Source organism: Jaculus jaculus, chromosome 2 (genome assembly GCF_020740685.1).
Source record: "Jaculus jaculus isolate mJacJac1 chromosome 2, mJacJac1.mat.Y.cur, whole genome shotgun sequence".
Lineage (NCBI taxonomy): Eukaryota > Metazoa > Chordata > Mammalia > Rodentia > Dipodidae > Jaculus > Jaculus jaculus.
The window spans coordinates 120,001,277-120,025,047 of NC_059103.1; positions in this window are offsets into that span (position 1 = coordinate 120,001,277).

Below are 23,771 nucleotides of genomic sequence, written 5' to 3' on the forward strand. Positions count from 1 at the left end.
GATCCTACACCTGAACCTGCCTTTACTTAGGGAGGGTTAAAAACAAATCTTTGAAGCCTCAGTTTCCAAATCCTACTTGGGCAGAGCTCAAACACTGTCATCAGGCAGTGGGATTATTTCTCCCCTTGTCACGCTAATGGGTCTTGGATCTTCCTGATATTCATCATTATGTGTAAAAACATGTTCTGTAACTAAGATTGACAGCAACAGTGATCCAAAGGAGATAAAATATACATTTAGAAGGCTTTTTGATGGGCATAATCTTTACATTTAGCTAAAGAACAGTGAAGGTGTCCCTCTAGGCTTTTGATTTGGTTCTCTTAGGCATGAATTACCTCCCACTGAGCAGGCCACATATCCAATCAAAGAACAAGCAAAAAGTTAATTACCCCCCATAACTAATGCATCTTATCTCTTCTGCTTTTTTCTTTTTTTAAGCTTTTAGTTTTTTAACATTTTATTGACAACTTCCATACATGTAGACAGTATATCATAATCATTACCTTATCCTACCACCTTCCCTTTTCCTCTCCTGAATGCCCCTCTACTGGACCCCTCCTTCTTTTCTACTAGTCTCTCTTCTAATTTAATGTCATCATTTTTTGTCTCCTAATATGAAAGTCTTATATTAGTAGCTCATCTTATTTCTTTTTATTTATTTATTTATTGTTATTTTTAAGATAGATTCTCACTATGTAGTCCTTAGTGGCTTTGAACTCTCAACCTTCCTGCTCCAGTTTCATGAGTTTTTGAATTATTTATTTCTTTCTTAATTTCTTTTTAGTGAGTTATATATTTTATATGGTTTTATATATAAATGCTTATATGTAATATTAAATTTAAACTTAATGTATAATATTAAATATATAAATATATTACACAGAACTGTAAAATATCTCACCTCCATGCTTGTTTCTCATTCAACATGTAAGTACCACCACTATCACACCTCATCTTTATTAGTTTTTTGTGTGTTTTGAGAATTACCTTATATAAGTATAAGCAAATGTTTCCTCACCTTTTTTACTGTACTATCTGCAAATATATTTATAGTCTTAAAAGCAGTTGCTAAATTGCCTGAAATGAAATGTTATATGAAGATGTTTCCAGAGGGTTAAGTTTAACTATAAAACTAACTATAAAGCCAGAGAAGCAATTAAAATGAATTATGTTTTTAGTGACACAACTAATATATTTGCTCATTTTCCAATAAAATACTGGATACAATTAAAAATTATAAATGGGCCTGGCGTGGTGGCACACACCTTTAATCCCAGCACTTGGGAGGCAGAGGTAGGAGGATTGCCACAAGATTGAGGCCACCCTGAGACTATGTCAGTCTGAGACCAGGTCAGTCTGAGCTAGAGTAAAACCTACCTCAAAAACAAACAAACAAAAATTAGAAATGGAAAGTTGAGTTACATGTTGGATCCGTTATTGATACAAATTTTGTGAGTTCTGAGAATCTGGGAAGCCCTTTTAAAGGCAATCAAAGAAATTCCAAAATAACAATTGACTATACAGAACTTTAAAAGACGCTCATGCAATAGAAGGCCCTGAAGTGTGTTAACTTTCTGATAAGTATGCACACATGTGAAGTAAACAATTAGTGGACCCCTTCACTTGGAAGAAACCATGTTTGAAAATTATCAATTGAAGCTGTTAGCTGTCAGTGAGAACAATTCCACAGTCCTTAGAACTGGCAGTTCCATGGGGGATATAATGTTGCCTGTATTGTTATATCCCCAAATGGGTTCATCCCATTTATGTAACATTTTTCATCTTAGAAACTTCAAATATTTCTTGTTAACATTAGTAATATGACCATGATATAGAGGAAACTGTAGTATTATAAAGATAATTTCATGGGAACAGTTCAAAGGGCCCTCATCAATCTCAACCATTTTGATAAGATGGGTAAAGTTCCAGTTGGTCAGTGGTTCCACTGGGCAATAACTTCCTTGTATGAAGTTCAGAAGAGATAAGCTGACATGTTGCACTTAACCATCTTCCTCTAGTCAGGAGCAGCTGGGTTGTCTGCTTGCAAATTCTGCAGCGATTCTTAGTGGTAGCTCTGTTTTAATACCTTTGAGGACAGAAGACAGCCAGCTGATAAGATGACAAACACAGTCCTCAGAAGAGCTGAAGAGGAAACATAAACAGCATAGAAAGGAATGAAGAGTCAGAGCTAAGAGGTAACACAATTTACTATCCTATCATCAGTTAAAAACAAATTGAAAATGAAGTCCAAACAAATGAGGGTGGGACAGATGGTTCAGTGGCTAAAGGTACTTGTTTGCAAATCCTGAAGACCTGGGTTCAATGCCCATGTAAAGGCAGATGCATGAAGCAGCAATGTGTCTGGAGGTTTTTTATAGTGGTACTAGGCCCTGGCATGCTCATTCTGTTTCTCTCCCCTCTCTCTTTGTAAATATATAAATAAAAAATTTAAAAATGAGTATGAAATAGACATTTGGAAGTATAAGTGCCTGCCAAATAACATGAGAGTTTAATGAAACTGACTACCTTTAACACAGAAAGGCTCATACCCGACACTTAAAATACAGGCATTATTAAGTTAAGTAAAGTTTGTATCTCATTTATACCCAGACCCCAGTATCACAAATTACAGAGGAACTTTGACTTAAAGTCATGTTGATCTTTATCCAAGTGTGCCTCATAAAATGAGTTTCATATTCATTTCCAGTGTTTAAATATCCATGGTTAAGTTCTCAGGCCTGTGGTAAGATTTGGTAAGTGTTTGACAGGAAGCATCCACTACTCTTTTTTTCTTCCTTAAGGATGACTTATCAAATTGGGAGTTCATACTAATGCCTAGACCACACGGTCATCATTTAAAACCAGAAACTAACATGCAAGCAATATCATTTTGTCTTCTTATTTTGCTATTTAAATAAATGCATCAGAATTATTATGATTGGTTTCATTAAAGTTCATCTTAGTTTACTGATGTCTCATGAAGTGGTGGAAATTGAATCTATTATTATCTTCTGATCACCCATAGAGCCTCCAGAAAATTGAGTCTGGAAGTCCCCATCTCTCTCATAAATTGAGAGTTTTTCAAATGGATGGAATGCCTCTCAAGAAAATTCTGCTTTCTGCTCAGCCACAAACTATCTTTGAGACAAAGGAACAAAAATGGTGCTGTTTGCTTAAATATAGAAAGTTAACAGTATAGCGAGAACCAATATATGTTAATGTCTAAAAGAAGTTTGGTTTCCACACCTCCCAGTCTAGCAAAGTACTGTGGTGAGAGACTCTCCTGGAACAGTGACTACCAATTAACCAGGACAACTTGTGAGTCCTGTGCCAACCTGCACAGATTAAATCATTTGGCATGGCTCTGCATTTGCTGGGCAGATTTTCCAGTGCCCATCACTATTCAGGGATGCTTCCTCATACAGAAGCAAAAGATGTATTTGGATGGGGGTGTGGGAATGGGAAGGGGAGAAGGAAAGGATAGCGAGGATGTCATCCTGGACCTGGCTCTTTCTAAGACCTTTATTGTTTTTCTTCTTGAATTTGTGTGTGTGTGTGTGTGTGTGTATGTGTGTGTGTTTACGCATGTGGGGATGGATGTGTGGAAGCCAGAGGACAACCTTGGGTGTCAAGACTCCTTTTGGTTCAGAACTTGCCATTTAGTCTTGACTAGATGAGTCCCAGGGATCCATTTATCTCTGTCTCTCCAGCTCTGGGATTGTATGCATAGTCCACTATGCAGCTTTTTTACATGTGTTCTCAGGTCCTCAGGCCTGCAAGGCAAGCACTTTAGTGACTGAAACATTTCCCTAGTCTTTACTCTTGAATTTTACAATCATTATCTATACATAAGAAATCAGAACTTTCATTTGAAAGTGTTTGCATTTTTATTTCTTAAATTCTTTTTGTTTGAAAGTTTTTCTTTTAAAAAAATTCATTTTTCTGAAAACATGTTTTATTTGTAATTGCCAGAGTTCTTGAGATGAACAGAACCAAGAGTGAGTGAGTAAGTGAGTGAGTGAGTGTGAGTGTGTGAGTGTGTGTGTGTGTGTGTGTTCAATTGGTTTATGTGATCAGAGATTGAGTAGTCAGGGGCTATCTCCAGAGCATAAACCAGGGAAGATAGTTGTTGCCCAGTCCAAGCAGCTGGAAACTTCAGAGGCAGATGTAGCTTGTGAGAAACAGAAGGGCTGGAAACCCCCTTGGGAGTTGTTGGTACAAGTCTCTGTTCAAAAGCTGAAGAATCTGCGTTGGATGTTGACAGACAATGGCAACAGCAAAAATGGAATAAAATGAGCTGCAAAAGCAGGGCATGGTACTGCAATTCTTTAATCCCAGCACTACGGAGGTAGAGGTAGAAGACTTGCTGTGAATTTGAGGCCAGCTTGAAAGCACAGAGTGAGTTCCTAGTCAGGTTGAGAGAGAGAGAGAGAGAGAGAGGGAGAGAGAGGGAGGGAGGGAGGGAGAGACACTACCTAAAGAAGAAACATCTGCAAACCAGAGTAAACAGAAGACCTGGAATCAAGTGGCACACATAGGCTTGGAAGCTTCCTTCTTTTCCGTTTTGTTCTGCTGGAGCACACAGCCTGTTGAACATTGCCAACTACAATCATGGCAGGGCTTCCTCACTCAGACTCTGGAGTCGACCTTGTAGACATACCTTGAAGTGTTATTTGCCAACTTTCTAAGCATCTCTCAACCCAATCAGTTGACAACCCAACTGACTATCACAGTTGGTAATAGCTATCACATGATTAATTGCATAATTGATTGATGATTAATTGCAGAATTGATTGTAACAGCAAATGACTAGATACAGCCTAAATATCACCAGCAGGGTGATATTTCTGATTAGAAAATTATAGTACAAGTGTGGCATGGAATCATAGCTATAAAATTGAGAATGAAACCCCACAATGGTTATGAAATCCTCTTCCCTCTCATCCCTCACCTGCTCACTCCCTCCCATCATGAATTGCTTGTTGTCTTTTCAGTTTCCTTATAGACAAATAAATACAAATACAATTGTTTTATTAAAAATAGTGTATTCTACATACTGTTTTGTCCCTTGTTTCACTTAATATGTTTTGGATTTCTTTGGAAGATAGAATTCATTCATTTACCTGATCTTTTTCAATTTTTCAGTAGTCTTTTAAATTGGTCCTCATGTACTCTTTAAAGATTTCTTATTATGCTTATTCCTAGATATTTTTGTTGCTTTTTCGTTCTCTACCACTCTGTCTTTTGATTTGTTGCCTATTTTATAAGTTTTAATTCTCTCTGCATAAACTTTTACTTTTCTCTTGATTTTTAAACATTCTCAATAACTGAGTTTAACAAATCCTATATTTTTGGCCCAGGTTTCTCTTTACAGTGCCAAAGCTTTGTAATCTGAGATTTGGAGCCATGATTGCTGTCAGCCACAGCATGTCTGGGACTTTTCACAATAAGTGATGCCTCCTGCCAGTCAGGGAATCATCAGCATTCAGAGACTAAGTACAAGTGCAGTGCTGGGCTGTAGCTCAATCAAATCTGAAGAATAATCTACAAAACTTTTCCATTTATATATTTTGATGCATCTAGTGTATAGCTTTCACAGATGTTTGATTTGACAGTTAATCTGCAGTATATTTTTTTCTTTAGTACTCACAGTCCAAAAAATGCCACTTTTATTTTTATTTTTGGAAACCAAAGAAAAAGACTCTCATATATCTGGTTTGGAGCTAGCTCAGTACCTATGAGCCCATCTGCCAGAAAGATCATCCTACACAATCATCTGAACTTCTTGCTATTGTAATGACATATAAAATATGCACAACAGATACTCTCCATTCATTCCTCTATTAATTGTAAATAGTCATAATTGGCCAGAAGTAATAAGTAAAATAATATAACTATAAAATGCCTACAGCATTAGGTTGTAAGTGAGTGACTTTAAAAGAGGACAAGCTAATATAGATATTTTCTAAAAATATTTATATTTAAAAGATCATGTAATCAAATCCAAGCATTTGTGACCAAAAATCACTCTTTCAATTAAGAAAACCTTACATTTTCATAATTGTATACAAAAGTACTTCCAAATTTTAGCAAAAATATTTTTTTGATGTCAGATTTCCATTACACAAGGGAAAATTATAAGCTCGGTGGCTTTTTAGGCCAGCTTTTTTTTTCTCAATGCCCACTTTCCACTTATTTCAGGTTTTACCAGCAGCTTGTATCACAGGCCACAGAGAGAAATGGAAATCATGCTCTTTGGTGAACTGGTTAAGAATTAGAGAGTACTAAAATGTATCTAATCCGGCCTCCTCATTTCACAGGTAAAGAAAACAGGGAAAGGAACTGTGGAAGTCTTTCAAGAGATCTAAGACTAGAGTTTAGCTCCCCTGCTACCCACTGCCACATTCCTCTGCCCCAGCATGCCATGCTCCCAGCATGAATGAGAAGACCTGCCAGTGACTGTCATTGACTGAGATGAAGCTTTACGCACTATGTATTTATCGTGTTTTTCAGAATACTCCTCCTCTTAGGCTACTTTGTTCGTTCCATAGCTGTCTGTACTACAAGTGTAGTTAATGACTTACATTAATGTAGCCTTCCCTCATTTCTTCTGTTTACTGCCTATTCTATAGCTATACCCACCCAACTCACTTCCAACACAGTCTTTCTGAAACCAGGCCTATTTAAATTTTCAGCATATCCTAATTCTTTTCTTGGCTTGGTAATCTTTCATCTAAGTCCTCACCTTACCTTTCACATCCAATTTATTATCAATGTTTATGGTTCCATTCCCAAGACAGTTTGCACATATTTTCTCCTCCCTTCATTTCTGTTGATGCATGCTGTCATTACATCTCCTTAGGACTCTCCTCATTTGCCTCTGTCTTCTTCAAAGTATTCTCCTTACTCTCCATCACTGCCATTTTCCCAAAGGAAAAATTATCTTGCTATCATCTTATCAGAAACTTGATGAGGTCTTTTTCACACACATGAACTCAAGTCCATATGTAGCCTGATAATTTAATGTCCTTCATGATCTGTCCCTGCTTAGTGTAACTTCATCTCTCAGTATGGATTTTCAATATTTGGTCCCATAAGTACAAAAGTATATAGTTCTTTCTCTGTTAAGCTATTTTATGCCTCTGTGTCTTTTCACACATAGATTCTTGCAGCTTGCACTTTCCTGTGCTCACAGATTGTCTACCTTTACACTGAGTCATTCTTCAAGATTAAATATGAGGGGTTGGAGTTAGTCTATTAAATACAAAGCCCTGGGTTTCATCCCCAGACCTGAAAAGAAAACACCATAGGAATCAACCCCTATAGGCATAGTTTATTTTTTGGTTCCTATGTTATGTCATATATAACATTACATATAACACATATATATATATATCATATGAAATATATATTATATATATTTAAACTATACATAATATCACATCATATTATAATTCTGTGTTTATATGACACTGTTTTATTTACCTTTATTCCAAGACTTAAAACAGTGCTTAAGTGAATAGTAAAACAAATATATGAGCACATATAATAGAAATATAGAGATACATTTATTTTATGAGCAAATGTAGCCTGGTCTATTTACAATATCCTAAAATAATCCTGCTTACTGATTGTAGCTCAGAATAGAACTATTGCACAGGCTATGGGATTAAAATATTTGGCAGTTGTAGACTATAATAACTACAACTCAGCAAATCATGGGTTTGTTTCCTCACTATGAAATTACTGCACATATTTCTCACCATATGAGAAAATAGTTCTTTTAGTATAACCTGCAGATCAGAGAAGACATCTTGTAGTGTCTCTCTCCTTCTTCAGTGGGCATTTAATAGAGCATTAGTCAGCACCGGTATCTCTGCACTCTTTAAGGAAATATATTTTATTGCACAATCATCATGGTGTTCTGGCTTCTGGACTTTAAGAATATAAATGGGTGATTACAAATGCACTTATAGATAAGATGAGTTTAAGCATAGTGTTTGTTAAATTAAATGAGGACATTTAGCAGATTGCAACAATAGCCTAGGGACTGGCTAACTTTTCATTTCAAGACTTCTTATACAGTCTACTAAAGTAAACCCGAGAGGAAAGAATGACTTTGTATTCCTTGGAGATCTAGATGCTCGCCTCCTACAAAGACAAAATTTCTTTAAATTCCTTATTATATCTCCATGTTGCATTTTACCCCATTATCATTCTAAATAATCTTCCTTCTCCTTCCTCTCTCTCCTTCCTTCCTTCCTTCTTTCCTTCTTTCCTTCATTCTTTTTTTCTTCTCTTCTTTCATTTTTGGTGCTGGACATTAAAACTAGTTATTTTATATGTAAGCAAGTGCTCTAGCACTGAGATATACATTTAGATATGAATCATTTAAGTTTTGGTAGGACTTCAAAAAAACTGAAAACCAGCACCATGAGTAGGATATAGCTTCTAGAACTTCCTTTCATTTCATTTCATATGTACTAGTAATTATCAGTGAGCAAATGTGATAAGCAAGGATAGTATAGGGCACTGAATTCATTGTAAAGAAGGACCCAACCTTTCACATACCAGCTTTTGATTTTAACCAAGTCTCTCCATCTCTTTTCTTGTCCCATAACAATAATGGTTTAGTTCATCTGAAAATTAATTTTAAAGATCAAATGAAAATACTCAGAGATCTGAAGATTCAAGATTGGTCAATGGACAGGGACAAAGGGAATCCAGGGAGCCAGAACCACAGCCAAATGCACCAATTAAGCTACAGCCATCAAAGACTCTAGCTGCAACCACGAGTGGTCCTGGCTGTCTCATCACAGATTGTCTGTCTGCCATTACTGCTGGAGCCCAACCAAGCTTGTGAGGGATCATTGCATCTGTGTGTGACCAAGAGAAATCACCACTTTACTAAGACCTAAATTAAGCTGTGAAGAAGGATAAACACATACACACCAAGCCTGCTTGTCTTTATGGTAGAAGACTGGCCTATGATTCTCAAGATATACCACTCCTTCACACACAAAGCAGGAATTAACATGCTGGGCCCAAAAATCTTTCTGAAACTCCTGTCACTGCCCCCAGCAATGATCTCCTCCAGATGACTGTCATTCTTTGTACCAGAGTTTCTTTTCAATGGAAAATCAAATTCTTCTATTGCTTTGTATAAAGCTTTTACCAATCACCTTCACTCAATGCCTAAATAACCACAAACCCATTAGAATGCCATACTAGCCTTCATTAATGTGCTCATCTCTCCAGCCATAATCTTTTGTATTCCCTATCCTCCACTGAACCCTTTTGTCCTGCCAAAATACTAGTTTTCCCAGGGGTCGCGCTATTTAACATCTCTTTCTGAAATGGGAGACAGAAGGAATCAACAAAACAAGACTAGCATATTAACTCATTTTGGGAGGAAAGTATAGTAGAATCTTCAAGGCAGGGAGGAGATAAAGAAAAGGCCCTTCTTAGGTGAAGGTTAATGTTAGAATGTGGTAGATTAGAGTTGGTTTGTCTTCTGAAAGCTCCTATATTGAAGATTTAGTTCCAAAATGTTCAGAAGTGAGGCTTTTGGGAAATGATTGGATCATGAAAGCTCTGGCCCTTCAGTGGATTAATCCATGGATGAGTTCTTAATTTATTGGGTTATTGAGAAATGGTGGAGGTGAGCTTAGTTGGAAGAAGTAGGTCACTAGAAGTGTGCCCTTGAAGGGTAAATGTTGCTCTAGCCTGTTCTCTCATTTGTGCCCTTGGCTTCCTGTCGCACAAAGTGAGCAGCTTTGATGCACCATGCCCTCACTCCTGGCCGTCATGTTCCGTATTGTCACGGGCCCAGCAAGAATAGTCATGTCACTGTGGGCTGAAATCTTTGAAACCGTGAACAGAAATAAATCTTCCCCTTTTCAGTTGGTTTTCTTAAGGTTTTAATTTTTTTGTCACAGTAAATGGAAAGCTATTTTAACATGAGACAGAAGAAAGAGGAGCTTGGTAACACACTGACTGCTGTGTGTGGGGAAGGGAGGTACTGCTAGTTCCCTGTCAGTGGAGAAGACCATTGAGCCTGCCTGGAATGCGGGACCAGAGTGACAGAGGTCAAGGAAGAGATGTCATAGAGTAGCACGCATATACCTCTAGCCTTGAATATTTTAGGATATTCATTTTGATCTGTGGAGGAGGGAAAAAAAAAAGTCTCCTCAAGTAAATATAGTAGAATATTCTTCCTGATGACCAGCATGATTTGAGGCCAGGTGATGCTAAATTACTATGTATACTAGAATGTGTACTAGAAATCAATCATTCCTATGAAGGTACCTACTCTTGCTGTTCTTCCACTTGTAGAAACAACCTTTCCCTTGGGTGACAGCCAAATGGCCACTGTTCTGCTTTCAAGGTTAGCTCCAATGTTCAAATTTAGAAAGCTGTGTTAGAATTCAGAGTAAGCTACCAAGATTTATCACCTCTGTGCACAAAGAACAGAAGTAGGTGGGGAGTATTTTTTTTCTTTATGCCTTGTAGTACTTTTTGAATCGTTCACAATATCAGTGTACCATTGTTATAGTTGGATTTTCAAAAGTTAGAGAAATGGTGATTTTTCCTTACTATTTTGCTTTCAAAATGATCTGGATGTTCTTGTAAGGAGGGCATGGAGGAAATGAAAAGTCAAACTACCTTAAGTGGTCTAAAAGTTATGTTAGATATTACTGAGATCTGTTGTCTATAATAAAAAGTGCTCAGCATACCAAAGGACAAAAAGAACTGTCTTGTGTTTACAAACAATGATCTTGGTGACCATGAGTGGAACGTGGGCTTTCTCAGCCTTCCTGCTCTGGCCTCCAGTGTCTCCTCAACTGGGAACACCAGGTCCTATCAGTCTTCCTAACACAATACCCAGGATTGGATACCATAGTGTTGTTTTATTTCAAATATGTGCGCATCACATTTGACCATTTGATTTTTCATTGTAGTCCTCAAGAAATGGATAGTTGTGGGGAGGGCTGGGAAGATCTCAGTGAGTAAAATGCTTGTCTCCCAGGCAAGAGGACCTGAGTTCTATTCACAGTACCCACATGAAATGTTGGGTGAGGTAATGAACCTGTAATCCCAGCACTGGGGAGGAAGAGATAAAAGGATCCTTGGAGTCTGCTGGCCAGCCAGGGTGGTTGAATTGGGAGCTCCAGGCCAATGAGAGAACCTGTCTTAAAGGAGGTGGACAGTGTTCCTGAGGATATCATCTGAGGTTGTCTTCTGTCCTTCACACACTTGCACCCATGCATACATATTCATCTGCACAAACATACCTTTTGCCAACATGAATACACAAATGCACTCCCCCACACACATAAAGAAAGAGACAATTATTACCTTTGTTGATGATGAAATATTTATTTTTTATTTTATATAAATTATAACAGGTTATACTCTTTCATTCCCTCATCCCAGTCCCCATTACTCTGGGGGCTCTCCTCAGTGGGGTTATGGTATTCACTGTGCAGTTATGAAGGCCTCAGTCAGTCCTTGTGGGATAACAGGGGGACCATTGCTCAGGGTATTCCTACCCACTCTGTGGCTCTTACAATCATTCTGGCCCCTCTTCCACAATGTTCCCTGAGCCAGAGCAGGCCTGTTGGCAGTCTGACTTAGTGTTGAGTTCTCTGTAGCCTCTGGATTTCTGCTTTGATGGATCTTGATTGATCACCATATCTGTCACCATAGCCCTGGAACTGGTTGTCAGGCTAGTAGCAGTAAGCGCAGTATTTAATTTGCTATTTCCTCTGCGATTTCTCCTGGGCTCCAGCAGATATGGTAGAGGTGGCACATCTTGTGGTGGGCAGTTGGCTATCTTCTTGTCTTATTGATGGATATTGGTTCTCCTCTGGAAAACATTTTTTGATGGAGCTACGATGAGAATCCTGGTTTTCTTTCTGATCACAAAGAAGTGTTTTTTTTTTTTCTTTCTGCTGACCTGTCCTTCTCATTGTATTGTTTAATAAGAGAAACATTCTGTGATGTCCTAAATTTGATTACAAAGGGTTGGAGAGTAGAAGTAGAGCTTAGAGCGATTGACCAGTAACAAGCTAAGAAAAGGAGCATTTTTCGTTCTTAAATGTATGTGAAAACCTACTGCCTCCTGCTTGTAGCTCCAACCAATACAGAGATAACTGTTGATTCTCCATGGACTATCCTCCTATCATGAAGTTATCCCTGCTTTGTGGAATCTTGCCTATTTTATTGACATAACCTATATGTTCAATGTAAATAAATTGTGCACTTTCCCCAAATTTTCATTACCAAATACCTTACCTTTTAATCTCTAACAAAGTGAGTTAGTTACTTTGTTTGCTTGCTTTATTGCTTGAGAGAGGGTCTAATTATATAGCTTATACTGGCTGGAACTTAGTATGTATACAAAGGTTGCCTCATAGCAATCCACGTGCCTTAAGTCTCTACAGTGCTGGGTTTTACAAATGTGTCTTTACAGATGTCTCTTTTGGCTAAGGGCTATAGGAATTTATTGCTTCTATACAGATTTGTGATGGCTCAATAAATGCTTTTTTAATCTTTAATTTTTTATAATTAACAACTTCCATGACTGTAAATAATATCCCATGGTAATTCCCTCTCCCACCCCTGGACTTTTCCCTTTGAAACTCAACTCTCTATCTATCACCTCCCCCTCTCAATCAGCCTATCTTTTATTTTGATGTCATGTTATTTTCCTCCTATTCAATAAACACTTTTATCTCAGAGATCTCTTTGTCTCTGTTATTTTGGTTTACCACAAGACGCCTGTACAATCTACATGCTCCCTTTTCTGTGGTATTCTTTTAAAATAATTTTTTTGTTTTTATTTATTTATGTGCAAGAGAGAATGAGAACATGGACACACCAGGGCCTGTACCCGCTACAAATGAACTCCAGATGCTTGTGCCACTTTGTGAGTCTGGTTTACATGGGTCCTGGGAATCAAACCCGGTCCTTGGTTTTTCAGGCAAGTGCCTTGACCACTAAGCCATCTCTCCAGTCCTCTGAATGAAACTAAGCTGTTTATCTGAACTTCTGAGAAGCCAGGAAAAGAAAGAAGATAACAGCTAAATTTCTCCAACAGGCTAATTTCAATGAAAAGAATTTTTATTCCTCACACCAAAAAACTTAACCTAAAGTAACATGATGTTAACTAATCAGTTGTTCTCCTATTGTTCTGTCTTCCTGTTTCCACTTTATAAGGAAAGACCTTGAAATGACTAACTTGCTTTCTTCAGCATTTTTCTTTCTCCAAAGACAAACTCTTTTGCCCAGACCATGAGAATTCTTACTCTCTTTCATGCAGTGACCTGTAGCCCAATTCTAGAAATGAAAATAAAGTCAACTAAGATCTTTAAGCTAATATGTAATTTTGGCCTTTGACACTCTTATCCCGGAAGTTTAGGAATCAATTATGTTTAGTTATGGCTCCATTGAGGTTATTTTAAATTGCTTTTCTTCTTTCCCTGTACCTTACATTTCTCCTCTGCTTCCTCCTCCTCCTCCTCTTTCTCCTCTTCTTCCTTCTCCTCCTCTCATTAGCATTCTCTCCTGCAGCTAGGCCTCCTGTATCTCCTCGGTGGGTGACAATGGCAACTGCCCTCACTGGTGGAAACTTCTGCCCTTGTTTAGCATCTCAGGGGAAAGAAACATGTTTGTTTCTATAGGGGTTTTTAATATCAGCAAAAGAAAATTTTAGGATTAGGCAGACCTATGTCCTATGCTATTTGGCTGGTGTAGTGGTGGGGTACAGTGATTGGCAGAAGAAGGAATAAGCGGTTTTCCAAAGGAAGTGATGCTGGCAGAGGCAAAAAACACATGTATGCCATAAATATTGTCCTAGGGAATTTTATTAAGAAGGAAAGGAGAGGCTGCTTTTAATATGAAGCAACTTCCTGCCACTTGAATGGACACTCCTATGATGGAACTCAATTATGATATTTGAACTGTTTGATTTAGAGCATAAACTTTAAAAGGACAGACTGCACTGTATTCTTTGAGTCAAAGACATTAGTAAGGCAAAGACAGGAAGGGGCCCATCCACAGCCTCTATCTTTTCAGCAAGGCAAAGGACCACAAAACAATCATTTCATTTATTTTGGCTTCTAGCCAAATGGGAATTCTAGGAACTTGTTTGCAGATGAATCGTTCAACACAGAAGAGGAAATGTGCCTGTCAGAGATTCCCACAGGATGCAGAACCCGATCTCACGGAGGAAAGCTGCTCCCAATATGTGCATGCTCCTGCGCTCGCACATGGGAAAACGGGGCGCTCAGGTCGTTGCCTTCCTGCTAAGGCCTTGATAGTACTGATATTTTCGTAGACTCAATTCTTAAAGGCGGATGTGGGCTTTTCAGTTTTGAGCATTTGCTAATTTGCCCACTTCCCTGTGTTTGAATGTTGTCTCTGGAAAAGTAATAATAATCAGAATTTAAGAAAAAAAATATCCTCACCTGTTATTACTTTTAAACCCTTTCATATTGGCATGAAATGTCTAAGAATGCAAAGTTTTTAATAGATAAATGAGTAAACATTCAAACTTATTTTCAGATGCTTAATCATAAGCGTCTGAGGCTCCATGCAGTGCCACTGGAAAACAGCACAGAAAGTATTGTTGGCTCCTTTTTTTTGTCACTGTTTTTTAACTTTAAAAATTGGATTTTAAGAAGATAGAGTAGTGAAATTCTCTGCTTCTTGACACTATAAGTAGATATGATTGATAAGAAAAACACTGAAGGAAATGAAAACAGCCCCACATCCTGGACTTCCTGACATCCTCTTTTGATTTTATGAAGTTTCCCATCATTATTTTTCAGTGTATTTATTTTTAAGGAAGTTTCTTTAGCAAGGAGAGAGAGAGAAGCACACATTCCCTATGGAACACACAGAGAGAGAAAGAATAAGAAAGAAGCAGAGATTTAGAAATGTGTCATTCTACCATTGCTTATGATGTAAATTTTTTAGTAGCTGCAAGGGGGTTCCAGAAGCCAGGGAGAGAACTACTACCTAAGAGAAAGCAAGAAGTGTCACATTTCTGTATTATTCCATGAAGGAGATATGACATAAGTATATCATGATTGTCATTGATTATTATGGATAGCTACCCTACCATTTACTGATTTATTGCTAAGTATCATCTCTGTGCCCAGTATTTTACATACACATATGTATGACAATTTTGCTATATACCTATACTTCTTAATTTTAAACATTTTTGTGAACACATAGGCTTATCATGTAGCCCAGACTGGCTTTGAACTCCATATCTGCCTCAACCTCCCCAATGTTGGAGTTACAAGTATAAGCCAACATATCCAGTCCATGATTCTTTTTATTTATTTGTGAGAGGGAGAGAAAAGGCAGATATATATATATAAAGAGAGAGAGAGAGAATGGGCACAACAGGGCACTAGCCATTGCAGATAAACTCCAGATACATGCTCCACCTTGTGCATCTGATTTCTGTAGGTATTGGGGAATTGAACCTGGGTCCTTATGCTTTGCAGTCAAGCACATCAATCACTAAGCCATCTTTTTAGCCCAGTCCATGATTCTTAATATCAGTCTTTCTGCTATGAGTTCAGGGTTTTTTTTTTTAAATTTAATTTATTTATTTAAGAGAGAGAGAGAGAAAGAGAGGAAGAGAATGGGTGCACCAGGGCCTCCAGCCACTACAAACTCCAGATGCTTCCACTACCTTGTGCATTTGGCTTATGGGGATCCTGGAGAAATCAAACCTGGGTCCTTTGGCTTTGCAGGCAAGTGCCTTGATCTCCAAGCCATCCTCCAGCACTCAGGTTATTTTGTTTTGTTTTTCTTTTTCGAGGTAGGGTCTAACTATAGCCCAGGCTGACTTGGAATTCACTATGTAGTCTCAGGTGGCTTCAAATTCGTGGTGATCCTCCTACCTCTGCCTCCCAAGTGCTGGGATTAAAGATGGGTCCCACCGCGCCCAGCTGTCAAGATGTATTTTTGATAGTAATGATTCATTAGTGAAATCATGAAATTATGTTTAATGTAAAGAGATAAGCTCACTCTATGACAACTCTGTGAAGTGAGTATTAGCCTCCTTTCATAGATGATGAAACCTTAAGAGGCTAAGTAACTCACCCAAGGTCAGGCGGCTACTGAGAGGAAAAATGGCATTTGAAATCTTCTGGTTTTGAGCCAGGTGTGGTGGCACACACCTTTAATCCCAGCACTCGGGAGGCAGAGGTAGGAGTATTGCCGAGAGTTCAAGGCCACCCTGAGACTACATAGTGAATGCCAGGTCAGCCTGAGCTAGAGCTAGAAAACAAACAAACAAACAAAATCTGGTTTCAAAAAACCTTAACTATGAAGGCATTCCCTCATATAGTACAGCTACTGATAATTAAGGACATGTCATATTACAAATGCAGCTACATATAAAAAGAAAATATATTCCCCAATATATCATGCAAGATGGGAAAATGGCTTGTGATGCATTAGGTAACCTATATTTTATTAAAAGTAAGCTTACATGTTAGCCTGTGTCAGTAAAAAGGTTCCCATATATCCTTGGATCCCCTCTGCTGAAGGATATGTACAGAGTGAGTAGGCCAGAGCTCCTGGTTAGTTGCCCACCTCCCAGTTCCTGGGCCCCAGTACTCTTGCTGCTGCTGTAGGGTGGTCTGGACCCAGCATGCATGCTGCAGAAGCAGGCCTTTTGCTCCACCTTCCTGAGTTTCCTGACCTACCAGCCCCCGGGTCCTCAACTCCCAGATTCCCTGCACTGGACAGTGCCTGTGGAGTGTGAGCAGGCCAGAGCTCTTGGATCATTTCTCATATCCCAGTTCCCTAGACCAGAACTCCTGCTGCTAGTGTGGGGCATCCTAAACCCTTTGACCATGCTGCAGAAGCAGACCTTTTGCTCCAGCTTCCTGATTGACTGGCCCTGGGCTCCTAACTGCTGGATCCTCTATGTGGGAGGGTGTGCATGCAGAGTGAGAAGGCCAGAGATGGGATTAGTTCCTCACCTCCAAGTTACCCTGGTACCCTTGGACTTGCATCCTCCACAATCTGCATATCTGCAGTTATAACTCCATCCTACTCCAATCCAGCTCAAATTTAAAACAGAACATCATTGAATAATCTACAAAGACAAATACTTGCTTCCCCCTTAATAAAATGAGACTTTTACCCCAAGATGGGTAGACCACAATATAAGAAAAAAGGAAAAAAAGAAAGTCAGAAAACCGAGAAATCTCCACAAAGGATGTCTAGCTCCACAGTGGAAGCCTCCAGTGAAAACATAGAGAAAACAACAGAACTTGAATCCAAAAATGAAAATACAACAGGCTATGTGACCCTGACTTAACTAATTTCCCACATCTCACAAAAGAGAGGCCCATCCAGATACAGACAGGACCAAAGAAGAAACTCTCCAAAGCACATCATAGTTAAAACTCTAAACAATGAAAACAAAGAGAGTGCTAATAGCAGTGAGACAGAAACAATTCATTACATACAAAGGCAATCCCATCAGAATTACCCCAGACTTCTCAATGTAAACCCTGAAGCCAGAAGAGCCTGGAATGGAATACTTCAAAGTCTAAAAACCTATGGCTTCCAACCAAGCTACTGTACCCAGCAAAAGTGTCCCTCATAATACATTGTGAAAAGAAAACTTTCCACAAAAAGTCAGCTCTATGATTATATGAACACAAAGCCAAACAAGAAGATCACAATAACTAAAACTAAAACTAAATCACACTCAAAAAAGCAAAGCCCAAGAAAGCACCAAATCCTATAAAGCACCCCATCATGGCAGGGGTTAAATCTAACCTCACAGTTAAAATCATAAATAGTATCAGTATTAATTCACCCACCAAAAGATATAAGTTAACAGGGTGAATCAGAAAAATGGACCTTTCTATCTGTTGTGTTCAAGAAACCCACCTCACCACAACACCTCCTCAGAGTGAAAGGATTGAAAATTATATTCCAAACAAATGGAAACAAGAAACAAGCAGGTATTGCTATATTCATATCTGATAAAATAGACTTCAAACTAAAAGTAATCAAAAAAGACAAAGAAGACCACTTCTAACTCATCAAGGGAATATTCCAACATGAAGACATCACAATCATAAATCTACATATACCAAACATGGGTGCACCACAGTTTCTAAAGCAAAACCTGCTTGACAACAAAATTGAAATAAACACTAGCACCATCATAGTTGGGGAATTCAATACTCCATTGTCATCAATAGACAGATCATCCAAACAGAAAATCAACAGGGAAATAAGAGAGCTTAACAACATCATAGATCAACTATATCTAATAAACATATACAGAACGTTTCATCCCAATTCTACAAATTGCACATTCTTCTCAGCAGCCCATGAAACCTTCTCCAAAATATATTTTATATTAAGCCATGAGGCATGCCTGCATAAATTCAGGAAAACAGATGTAACTTCCTCTATCATATCAGATCACATTGCTTTAAAGCTAGAATTTAACAAGAGACACTTCAGGAACTCCACTAGCTCCTGGAGACTAAGCAACACACTTTTAAACAATGAATCTGTTGTGGAAGAAATCAAAAACAGAAATTGGAAAATTTCTAGAATTGAATGATAATGAAAATAAAACTTACCAAAAACTTAAGAGGTACAATGAAGGCAGTCCTAATGTAAGAATTCATTGCACTAAATGCCTTCATAACAAACATGGAGAGATCTCAAATTAATAAACAACCATCCATCTAGAGGCATTGGAAAACCACAAAGAATCAAATACTAAGAGCTCCAGACAGAAAAAAGTAATCGCAATCAGGGCAGAAATTAATGAATTGGAAACTAAGAAAACAATTAAGAAAATTGATTAAACAAAGAACTGGTTCTTTGAAAAAAATAAACAAGATTGACAAATCCTTGGCCAATTTGATCAAATGAAAAAAGAGAAGTCTTAAATTATCTGAAAGGAAAAGGGAGAGGTCACAACAGACATCAATGAAACTGGACAAATCATCAGGCCATACTGCCAAAATTTTTACTCCACAATATCAGATAATGTGGAAGAAATGGAAGAATTCCTACCTAGCTACATACCACCTACCAAAACTAAACTCAGAGCAGATTAATCTCCTAAGCAAACCTATCACATCAATCAAGATTGAAATGGTAATCAAAAACCTCTCCCCAAAAAGCCAGGAGTGGTGGTGCATGACTTTATTCCCAGCACTTGGGAGGGAGAGATATTTGTTCAAATATGTTTATAGCTGCTCAATTAAAAATAGCCAAGAAATGATAAACAACATTGATAAACCCTTAGCAAATCTGACAAAAGAAAGAGAGAAGAGACACAAATTAATAAAATCAGAGATGAAAAAGGAAACATCACAACAGATTCCAGAGAAATTCAAAAAATCATAGGGACATACTATAAAAGCATATACTCCACAAAGTATGAAAATCTGAAAGAAATGGATGATTTCCTTGATTTATATGACCTACCTAAATTAAATCAAAATGAGATTAATCACTTAAATAGACCTATAACAAACATGGAGATCCGAACAGTTATCAGTAATCTCCCAACTAAAAAAAGCCCAGGCACAGTTGGATTCACTGCTGAATTTTACCAGACCTTTAAGGAAGAGCTAACACCATTGCTTCTTAAGCTTTTCCAGGAAATAGAAAAAGAAGGAATTCTACCAAACTCTTTCTATGAGGCCAGCATCACCCTAAAACAAAACCAGGAAAGATAGAAAAAAAAAGAAAATTACAGACCAATCTCCCTCATGAACATAGATGCAAAAATTCTCAACAAAATAGTGGCAAACAGAATACAAGAGTATATCAAAAAGATCATTCACCCTGACCAAGTAGGCTTTATCCCAGAGATGCAGAGATGGTTCAATATATGCAAATTTATAAATATAATACATTATATAAATGGGTTGAAGGACAAAAAGTCACATGATCATCTCACTGGACGCAGAGAAAGCATTTGACAAAATCCAACATCCCTTCATGATAAAAGTCCTACAGAGACTGGGAATAGAAGGAACATATCTCAATATAATAAAAGCTATTTATGACAAGCCTACAGCCAACATATTACTAAATGGGGAAAAACTGGAAGCTTTTCCACTAAAATCAGGAACAAGACAAGGGTGTCCACTGTCCCCACTTTTATTTAATATAGTTTTGAAAGTCTTAGCCATAGCAATAAGGCAAGAGAGACACATAAAAGGGATACAAATTGGAAAGGAAGAGATCAAGTTATCATTATTTGCAGATGACATGACTCTATACATAAAGGACCCTAAAGACTCTACTAGCAAATTGTTAGAGCTGATCAAAACCTACAGCCATGTAGCAGGATACAAAATAAATACACAGAAATAAATAGCCTTCAGAGGAGCCGAGCGGGTCCAGAAAGAGTGAGTCGATGGAGGAGGTCTCTCAGAAGGCCAGGGAGCACTCTCAAAGGGATGGAGTGAGGAATATAAAGATGTATCCTCTTTCGGGGTTTTTATAGCTGTATCTCCAGGAGGAGTAACTGGATCAGGCTGTATATTATCTTTTCCTTTTGTCTTTTGTTTATGTTTGGTTAGTCTTGGAGGGAAGCAGTCCTTGAGGGCCGAGATCATAGGGAGGACCCCTGAGGGGAGTATTTAAAAAAAAAAAAAGAAAAAAAAAGAAATAAGTAGCTTTCATATATGCTAACAACAAACACACAGAGGATGAAATCAGAGAATCACTCCCATTCACAATTGCATCCAAAAAAATAAAGTACCTTGGAATAAACCTAACCAAGGAAGTAAAGAATCTCTACAATGAGAACTTTAAAACACTCAAGCGAGAAATTGCAGAAGACACTAGAAAGTGGAGAAACATCCCCTGTTCCTGGATTGGAAGAAACAATATTGTGAAAATGGCAATCTTACCAAAAGCAATCTACACATTTAATGCAATCCCTATCAAAATTCCAAAAGCATTCTTCATGGAAATAGAAAAAACAATCCAAAAATTCATTTGGAATCACAAAAAACCTCGAATATCTAAAATAATACTGAGCAACAAAAATAAGGCTGGTGGTATCACCATACCTGATTTTAACCTATACTACAGAGCCATAGTAACAAAAACAGCATGGTACTGGCACAAAAACAGACATGTAGATCAGTGGAACAGAATAGAGGACCCAGATGTAAGCCCAAGTAGCTATAGCCACCTGATATTCGATAAAAATGCCCAAAATACTCATTGGAGAAAAGACAGCCTCTTCAGCAAATGGTGTTGGGAAAACTGGATATATATATGCAGAAGGATGAAAATAGATTCTTCTCTCTCGCCATGCACAAGAATTAAGTCCAAATGGATTAAAGACCTTAACATCAGACCTGAAACTCTGAAACTGCTAGAGGAAAAAGTAGGGGAAACCCTCCAACATATTGGTCTTGGCAAAGACTTTGTGAATACAACCCCAATTGCTCAGGCAATAAAACCACAGATTAATCACTGGGACCTCATGAAATTACAAAGATTTTTTCACTGCAAAGGACACAGTGAAAAAAGTAAAGAGGCAACCTACAGAATGGGAAAAAATCTTCGCCAGCTATATATCTGATAGAGGATTAATATCTAGGATATACAAGAACTAAAAAAGTTAAATAATAAGGACTCAAACAAGCCAATCAAAAAATGGGCTATGGAGCTAAATAGAGCATTCTCAAAGGAAGAAAAACACAGATTTATATGGCACCTAAAAAAATGTTCTATGTCACTAGTCATCAGGGAAATGCAGATTAAAACTACATTGAGATTCCATCTCACTCCTGTCAGATTGGCCACCATCATGAAAACAAATGATCATAAATGTTGGCGGGGATGTGGAATAAAAGGAACCCTTCTACACTGCTGGTGGGAATGCAATCTGGTCCAGCCATTGTGGAAATCAGTGTGGAGGCTCCTAAAACAGCTAAAGATTGATCTACCATATGACCCAGCTATAGCACTCCTAGGCATATATCCGAAGGAATCATCTCATTTCCTTAGAAGTACGTGCTCAACCATGTTTATTGCTGCTCAATTTATAATAGCTGGAAATGGCACCAGCCTAGATGTCCCTCAACTGATGAGTGGATAATGAAGATGTGGCACATTTATACAATGGAGTTCTACTCAGCAGTAAAGAAAAATGAAGTTATGAAATTTGCAGAAAAATGGATGGACCTGGAAAGGATTATACTAAGTGAGGTAACCCGGGCCCAAGTGCCACATGTTCTCTCTCATATGTGGATCCTAGCTACAGATGACTGGGCTTCTGGTGAGAATGAAAATACTTAGTAGCAGAGGCCAGTAAGTTAAAAAGGAGACATAAAGGGAAGAGAAAGGAAGGGAGAGGCGTACTTAATAGGTTGATATTATATATATGTAAGTACAATGATTGTGATGGGGAGGTAATATGATGGAGAATGGAATTTCAAAGGGGAAAGTGTGTGGGGGAGGGAGGTTATTAACATGGGATTTTTTTATAATCATGGAAAATGCTAATAAAAATTTTAAAAAATAGCCAAGAAGCGGAATCAACCCAGATGCCCATCATTGGATGAATGGATAACAAAGTTGTGGTACATTTACACAATAGAATTCTACTCAGCAGTAAAAAAAAAAAAAAAAGACAGTGAAATTTGTAGGAAAATGGATAGACTTAGAACACATTATGAGCAGCGAACATACAATCACAGAAAGACAAATGCCACATGTTCTCACGTATCTGAGGTTTGGCAGAGGGAAAGGAGAGGTTGGGGGAAATAAATTCAAACCTAAACCCCAAATGAACTGGTACCATAGAAAAGTTTCTCCTTGAAGGTAGACTAAAAGATTTAACCCTCAAGAGGAGTATAGGGAAGCACCTGAAAAGAAGAGCCCTGGAGAGGGTGGGATGAAGCCTACACTTCAGAAACTTTGGCTCTGACCTGTAACTCCCAGCACCATAAATTGAACTGTTGAACAGAGACCTACCAGGTCCCTAAAACAAGATAGGCATCTATCAAAGCACTTGGTTACCCTCATAACCCACATTCTCATGGGGTGTACTAGCAACTCCACTGTGGGGACAGCACAATGGGGACAGTGAGGAGGGAAAAGAGGGTACCAACACATGATGTATTCATACAAAGTCTGTTCCAAATAAATAAATAAATAAATAAATATATATATATATATATATATATATATATATATATATACATACATACATACATATACACACACACACATATAAAGGTTAAAAGGTTCCCATATAAACTCTAAAATACAAACAAACTATATGTGTGCATGTGTATATATCTGTGTATATGTCAGAGTGGTAGAAACAAAATACAGGTCTCAGCAACATGAATAGAAATATTAAAATTCATCCTAGGCTTAAATTTCATGACTGACTTCTTAGACAAGAGGGTTTCATATCTTAAGAATGAAAAATCATGATATTTTTGTTGTAATTCAGTTTATATGGGAGCTTTTGTAGATATCATGGGATCCTCAAACTGTCTTTAGAATTTATGTGTGGACTTTATATGGTACAAGCTCAAAGAGTGGTTATAGCTGATAATGACTAGTTATCAACAAGAAAGCCAACACATTTTACCACAGTCTAAAAGTATGAAAGTGAGGCTTACAGATAGTCTGCTATTTCCAGCTCTTGAAGTAGCATAGGTACAAAATATAGGCATTAGGCAGCTTCTAAAAAGTTAAACATAAACCTGCAA